The following is a 7367-nucleotide window of genomic DNA, read 5'->3' as shown; positions in this document are numbered from 1 at the left end:
TGTTAGAGAAGAATCTTGCCCGCTCTGTAATGTAGAAAGAGAAACTCATGAGCATATTTTCATTTACTGTTCTCACACATTGGATGCTTGGATTTTTGTAGAAAGATTGCTTAGCAAATATACAGGTAACAAACATTTTTATTTAAACGACTCTAACAGAATTCTTGGATATGCTCTAAAACCAGTTCAGGCCATCGTTGTTGCTAAATTGCTTAGGCTGATCTGGAATATTCGATGCAAAAAGGTGTTTAATAGTTATTCCAGACCAGCAGAAATCGACATCATCTCACAGTTAAAATATCTTTGAAATATTTTCTTCGAATGGAAAAGAACAGGTTAAAACCAGAATCATTCAAAAATTGCTATACTAGGAACAATGCTTTGTGTTTCACCACTAAGGACGAAGTCAGTTTAATTACTAATTGCCTGTTTTTACAAGGGCCAAGTTATTCCTTTGTCCCATATGATCATGTTTTTCTAATTTTTGTTTTTTGTTGTTGTCAGTATTGTTTTTTTTCCCGAACCACGTGATTCCCGAGTCACGCTAAATTGTAGATATTTGTATATAATAGACGGTATTCATTTAACTATATAATTATTTTGTTTATTGTTTATTATTGTTATTTTCTGAGCTTCTGTTACTTACTGTGCCTGTTATATTTTAGAAGTATTTACTGGAGTGTCTTTTGATAGTGTGTTTATTTGATGTATGCCTTTGCTGATGAATGTTGAATAAACGGAGTAATATAACTCCACATCAATAGATAAAAAAAATATAAAAAAATAAATAAATAAATAAATAAATAAATAAATAAATAGAAAATAAAAAAATACCCCAAAATATCTTGCATTTATTTGAAAGAAATCTCAGTATAACCATGGACATAATACATCCGTTGGAATGGAAAACCACACAATATTAGACCACCGTGAGAAAAAAAAATCCAAAACATTTCAACAGAAAATGACGACATCGACAAAAGGGTGCAGTTCAGTTAAAGTAAAATGCAATATCGGCTTGCATTGGCCGGAAGGGACAGGAAGCTAACCGTTTATTGGTAGTCAATTAAATGAGTCTGCAAGATTAGACATCATGATTCGTTTTCCAGAGAACCAAATTAAAAAGAGACTTTCAAAATAGTAGCCTTTAAAATTCTCAATGTTTTTTTTGTTTGTTTATTTGTTATTTCTTAAAGCTATGAGTTTCCTATATAAGGGACAATATTGTAAGAGAAACGCTCGAAAGAATTCTGGGGGAAAAGCAGAAAATAGTCTTAAGATAAAAATGGGATAAGCTTGAAAGTCAATGTGTCCAAAAGAATTATAAAATACGCTTACTAGCAACTCTATGATTTGTTTGTGTTGGTATAGTAAGGTACCAGCCAAAATTACCTAATTTCATCGCTGTGACTGTTGCCCCACTATTTTGTTTTGCTAAGCAAAGAAATTTATCAAGCATTTGTTTCCCTGCTTACCAGCTTTATGAAGTTTGGCCCTGGTCTGAACAGCCGATCAAGGTGCTCTATAAATTATGCAAAACTTCAGTGACTTTGTTTCCAGAGGTCAATAAACGTCCAAAGAGAGGGGTAAACTTGTACAACTTCTGTCATGAATTGAATAAATAAATAAAAAACTTTTTGTGATAGGAGCCAGACTATTTACAGCATCGGTTTAGTGTTCGAGTTGGTTTGAAGATCTGGAAGGGTGTTGAAATTGACATCATGGATGTGTTATTTTACTTCCTGTATAATTTTTTTATGTGGCTATGTGTGACAACACCCATGGTGTCAATTTAACACCCCAGTTTTTGCAATGTACAATGTATATCAAAATGGCCATATAAGGTACGAACCCATACCATCTTCTCCATATGTCATAAACAATGATTTCGTTGTAATCATTACACACTTTTTAGCGAATGTGTTTGGGTTAGTGAATTGCAAAGTCACTTTCATTACTTCGTATCACACTATTTTATGAACGAAACAAAAGCAATCATCACTGAGAAATGACAATTGGTGTTGCAAAATTGCTACGACTGAACATTGTTTTAGTTTTATTATTTTGAATAAGTATGACAGAAAGTCTGAATTCGAACGCTATTGCTTTCGATGCCTTCAATCTCTAACATTCTGCGAACCACACCTTTGATACCCCGCAAACATTCCGGTTACTGCTAACAGAGTTTCGCATTGTTTTTCTTTTCCGAAAAGGTGAGCTCAGGTTTTGATACTTTATTAGTTTCTAGAATACTGTATTCATGATAAGTCTGATACACAACAGCCGACCATCAGTGTCATGAAATTGACCACACCTAATGACGTCAAAAGCTCAATTCTCGTTTCATTGGACGAGGGTTGTGTGTGGCGCGGATGCATGCACGGGTTGCATTTTTTTCTGAAAATAAAAATTCCCACTGTCGTAGTGCTTTTCAATGGGGATTTTTTCTTCTTTTTCTAAATCGATTCAAAAAGGGAATTCTAAAAAAAACATCATTAAGGAAAATGTTTGAGATGGCAATTTGGATGTACAGGGAAAACAAAATTGCGCGCGGGTTCCATTATTTGACCTCAGCGATGATGGCGGCATGTGCAATGGTGTTTTTTTCTCAAGAAAACAAATCAAACTTACGACCTTCGTAAAATTAATATTCTTTATCCCGATGCAAATTTAGCATCTCTTATACTGTTGCGGTACCCGCTGCCAAAACATAGGATTTGAACTGCCTCTAGCTACCGGGTAACCTCGGTAGTCTAGTTGGTAAGACACTGCTCTAGAATTGCAAGGGTCCGGGGTTTTAATCCCGCCCGAGTAAAACGCCTGTGATATTTTTTTCACAGGACTCGGGAAAGTACTTAGTATACAGTGCTAACAAACATCGGTGTATGGGTATAAACCAAAAATTAATATTCTTTATCCCCGATGCAAATTTAACATCACTTAGACCTTCGTTTTGTTATACAATGCAACATTTCCCGGTATTTTTTTGGCAAAATATAAGAGGTTAATTTAAACGTCGCGTTATTCCAGTTTACGCGAATTTAAAAGCTGTCATCGAAAATCAACTGAGTGAGCAATTATGATGTTTTGCGTTTTCAATTTAACGATCCACTTAAAGGCACTGAACACTATTGGTAATTACTCAAAATAATTGTTAGCATAAAAACTTACTTGGTAACACGCAATGGAGAGCTGTTGATAGTATACAACATTTTGAGAAGCGGCTCCCTCTGAAGTAAAGTAGTTTTCACGAAGGAAGTTATTTTCCACTCAAACATTTGAATTTGATTTCGAGACCTCAGAATTAGATTTTGAAATAATATCTGAAAGCGTACAACTTCGTGTGACAAGGGTGTTTTTTCTTTAATTATTATATCTCGCAACTTCGACGACCAATTGAGTTCAAATTTTCACAGGTTTGATATTTTGTTCATATGTTGAGATACACCAAGTGAAAAGACAGGTCTTTGACGATTACCAATAGTGTCCACTGTCATTAAATAATTTAACCGCATTCACATTGGCAGCAGCTTTTCGCCGATCGATATAATTGCGCTACTTTTCTATTGAATGCCTGTATTTCTCAAAAGGAAAACCTTAAAAAAATTAGTATTTACATGTATAATACTATATAAATTGATGTGCCTCAACGTGGACCTAGATAACGACTTCAAGTGAAGAGGCAAAATTACCTAAAGGAATATTACATAGTTGGTAATAAGATAAAACTAGATTTCCATAAAACTTACACTGTCTAATGATGACAGAAAACATCCCTTGAAATATTTCTGTCTGAATGGAATATGAATTCAATGTTGTGGGCTTGTGGCAACTTTTTCGCTCATAGAAATAATGTCCGATCAAGTTATTGCACAGTGCACACAGCTTGTATTGGATGACAAGTAATCTTTCATAATCATGCAAATTGCCAATTCATGTTTTCGATTGTTGAAAACGTTATAGGCAGGACAGAACTAAAATCATTCGCAAAATGCCCTGTCAAACCGATTTCATATAAAGCTGAGCATAAACAAAAACCGCCTTAAACCAACAACATCTAAGCTGCCGTGGAATTAAAGACAGTGGACACTATTTGGTAATTGTCAAAGACCAGTATTCTCACTTGGTGTATCTCAACATATGCATGAAATAACAAACCTGTGAAAATTTGAGCTCAATTGTTCGTCGAAGTTGCGAGATAATAATGAAAGAAAAAACACCCTTGTCACACGAAGTTGTGTGCGTTTAGATGGTTGATTTCGAGACCTCAAGTTCTAACATCGAGGCCTCAAGTTCTAAACTTGAGGTCTCGAAATCAAATTCGTGGAAAATTACTTCTTTCCCGAAAACTATGGCACTTCAGAGGGAGCCGTTTCTCACAATGTTTTATACTACCAACCTCTCCCTATTACTCGTTACCAAGTAAGGTTTCGTGCTAATAATTATTTTCAGTAATTACCAATAGTGTCCACTGCCTTTAAAGGTAAAGAATTGTTATTATTGATGAACTGAACTGATGTAAAAAATTATCGTCTTAAACATATTTGAGACAACTTTCATCATGACATCACAAAGCGGAAACTGGTGTCTGGTTACACTGGTGTCTGATTCCAAACGAAACCAGAAAGTGAAAGATTAAATTCCTTCAAGAATAAAAACATGGAAATATTGCGTGATTTTGAAGCTAACAGGAAACTAGATGGGATTTTCACTGAAACTTTGTCCAGACACGGCAGGTTCTTTCAGTATCGACGCCATTTTGTTTATCCCGCCCTTTACGCTTTCATTGACGAGGGAGCGCGCAATTTTCTTGATTTCACTTGATTTGTTGTTAACTTAAAACGCAACTCGTCATTTGATACATCTGTGAGAAGTAGTTACAGAGGATGGGCATCGAATCGCAACAGGGGGTGCTCCCCCTCAATTATCCCGTTTGCTTAGGGTACGTTCAGACGTGGGGTTAAACTAGTCCTTAATCCGAGCACCGCGGGTGTCCAAAAGATAAACATGACTTAGTCCAAAATTGGCTTGCGTTCACACAGTGAGTTTATTCTGGTCAAGCGGACTAAACTAGCCCACGATGTTGTATTGGGGTCTGCATCGGCGAACCTTACCTTGCTGGTTCCGGTTTGTTACATTGTCCATGCGTTTTCCACAGGGTTTCGATCCGCTATCGTTTCTACGAACCTCATGGTCATCAGTATTCCATTCATTAAAGGACGGCAAATCACTTCATATCCTTGCTTGGCCCCAGCACAAACGCAATTCTATTGTGCCCGCTGAAGTTTCCGTTCCGCACTGCCCTCGATGAACGAAACATTTACACGTTGTTGTTGAAAGCTTCAAATTATTTTCGAGTGTGAACTTTTGTAAATATATCACAACTTGGTCATTGAGAAGTCGTAGCCTACACACATTCTCATGTTACGTTAAAAATTGTTTTTCAATTCAACATTAGTCTGCTACTCGTATAACTGTTACGTAAAGTTGTTGAGGGCAGGAACCAGATACAACCTAGTTTTCGAACCCAAACTTTGGTCTTAATTGTCGATCCCGTGTGTGTGGCTTAGCTGTGATTAGATGCCACTTTCTTCAAAGCAAAACCCGTTCGTTATCATAAAGTAGCGTTGCACACAGAAGAAGTGAATTTAAAAACTAAATAGTGCTACTAAAAATGAGAACTTGTTTTCGTGCGACGTCCATTTCAAACATTTTCGGCGAAGGGGAATACCGGGGCCCCAACACTTAATGGTAACATAAAGGGAAGGCAGCGGAGAGACGCAAGGAGATATTATATAGCTCCATGGATTCATGAAGACACCACCCAATACTCGCTGCCGATCCATCCATACACGTGGAATGACGTCACCTTTGTTGCCGCGGTCATTTGGGCTAAAATAGACCGGAAGTAGCAGGTCAGTTGCGTTCCAACGATGGTTTACTGGGCCTCGCAGCGGGGGGTTGGTCGTAAAACCTGGGCTAAGTTAGTCTAGTCCACCAATTTTTTTGGTTTAGTTTAGCCCAGCTCAGTGGGTCAAATTAACCCTCGCGGACCAGAATATTGCGTTCACACGCAGGGTTAGTTTAGCACTTTTGGATTAAGGACTAGTTTAACCCACGTCTGAACGTACCCTTAATGGTAACAAAATATCCGTACAGGGATTTACAACTCTAAAAATATCATAGACACTTGTTGTGTGTAATTTTAAATACAGGAAAAATTAACAAGTCGCAAAATTGCACACCTTGGTAGTTACTGACTGAACTATTTTATTCAAAATTAACACCTTGTATGTGTGTCAAGGCGGGTATAGTAATATATTTGGGTGGGTGCCCGTTAAAACCTTTACACCCCCCCCCCCATTTCACACCCCGAGCGGGTGTGTTCCTCTTTGTTTGTACTTTTTGTAAACAGCTTCAAATGGCTGTGTACACCATCTCCCACTGTGGCTTTCCCCAAATCGCATTGTTCTCTCAGCAGTGAAATTAAATTTATTGAAACCTTGAGCAATCTCCATCGTCATGATATTATAAGATTTCATGATCGTATAATATTATGATGTGATTATTATTGGTTTATTAAACATGTCAAGCATCACCAAATGCTGAATTGTGTTTAAAATACAGGGCTTTATAAAAATAGATTTCTAAACAGTTTTACAGAAAAAAAACATATACTAGAAATACTAGCATTTATTTACGAGTTTACTATTTGTATATTAACAAACGTATTCGACTTCCAAACACCACAAAGAATTGCAGAACATCCGTGAGTAGAAGCTCTCAAATCTACCCCGCGGCCGCAGCAGAATAAAAATCAAGACCAAAGGACAAAAATAATCAACATTAGCAAAGTTGATATCGAAAAGATTGGTATACCGCAAACCGCATTTACTTTGATACCTCTACAATGCAATGCCTCAAAATCTATATAGAAATTTATACATAGATAATGTAGAGTGTCCACATACAGTTTTACTCTGGGAAGATTTTTACTCTGGGAAGATTTTTAAAGAAAATGAATTCCTTAAATACAGAAGAAAGATTTTCCCCAAAGAAAGATTGATATTTCACTTGAAATAGATGTTGGGGAAGGTAAGGCCTGTATCGATGCCACTTAAAGTTATTATATAGCTTTTTGGAGACGAAAATAACAAAATATATATAGGCCTTTGCAGTATTCTAAATATTTCCGATATTGACACAGACGAATTGCAACACAAAGAATTAGTAGTCCTTTTAACGATACCCGTTACGCCTAATTTTGTTTCAAGTGCCCATTAGCGCATGCCATAAATGGGATATACGCGTGTATTACGAAACCAGGAACAACCTGGCAGGCTTTTTGACTAGACAGCGGTATTACC

Source organism: Asterias rubens, chromosome 1, assembly GCF_902459465.1.
Source record: "Asterias rubens chromosome 1, eAstRub1.3, whole genome shotgun sequence".
NCBI classification, from domain to species: Eukaryota; Metazoa; Echinodermata; class Asteroidea; order Forcipulatida; family Asteriidae; genus Asterias; species Asterias rubens.
The sequence above is the reverse complement of the archived record's forward strand: the minus strand, read 5'-3'. Positions refer to the sequence as shown.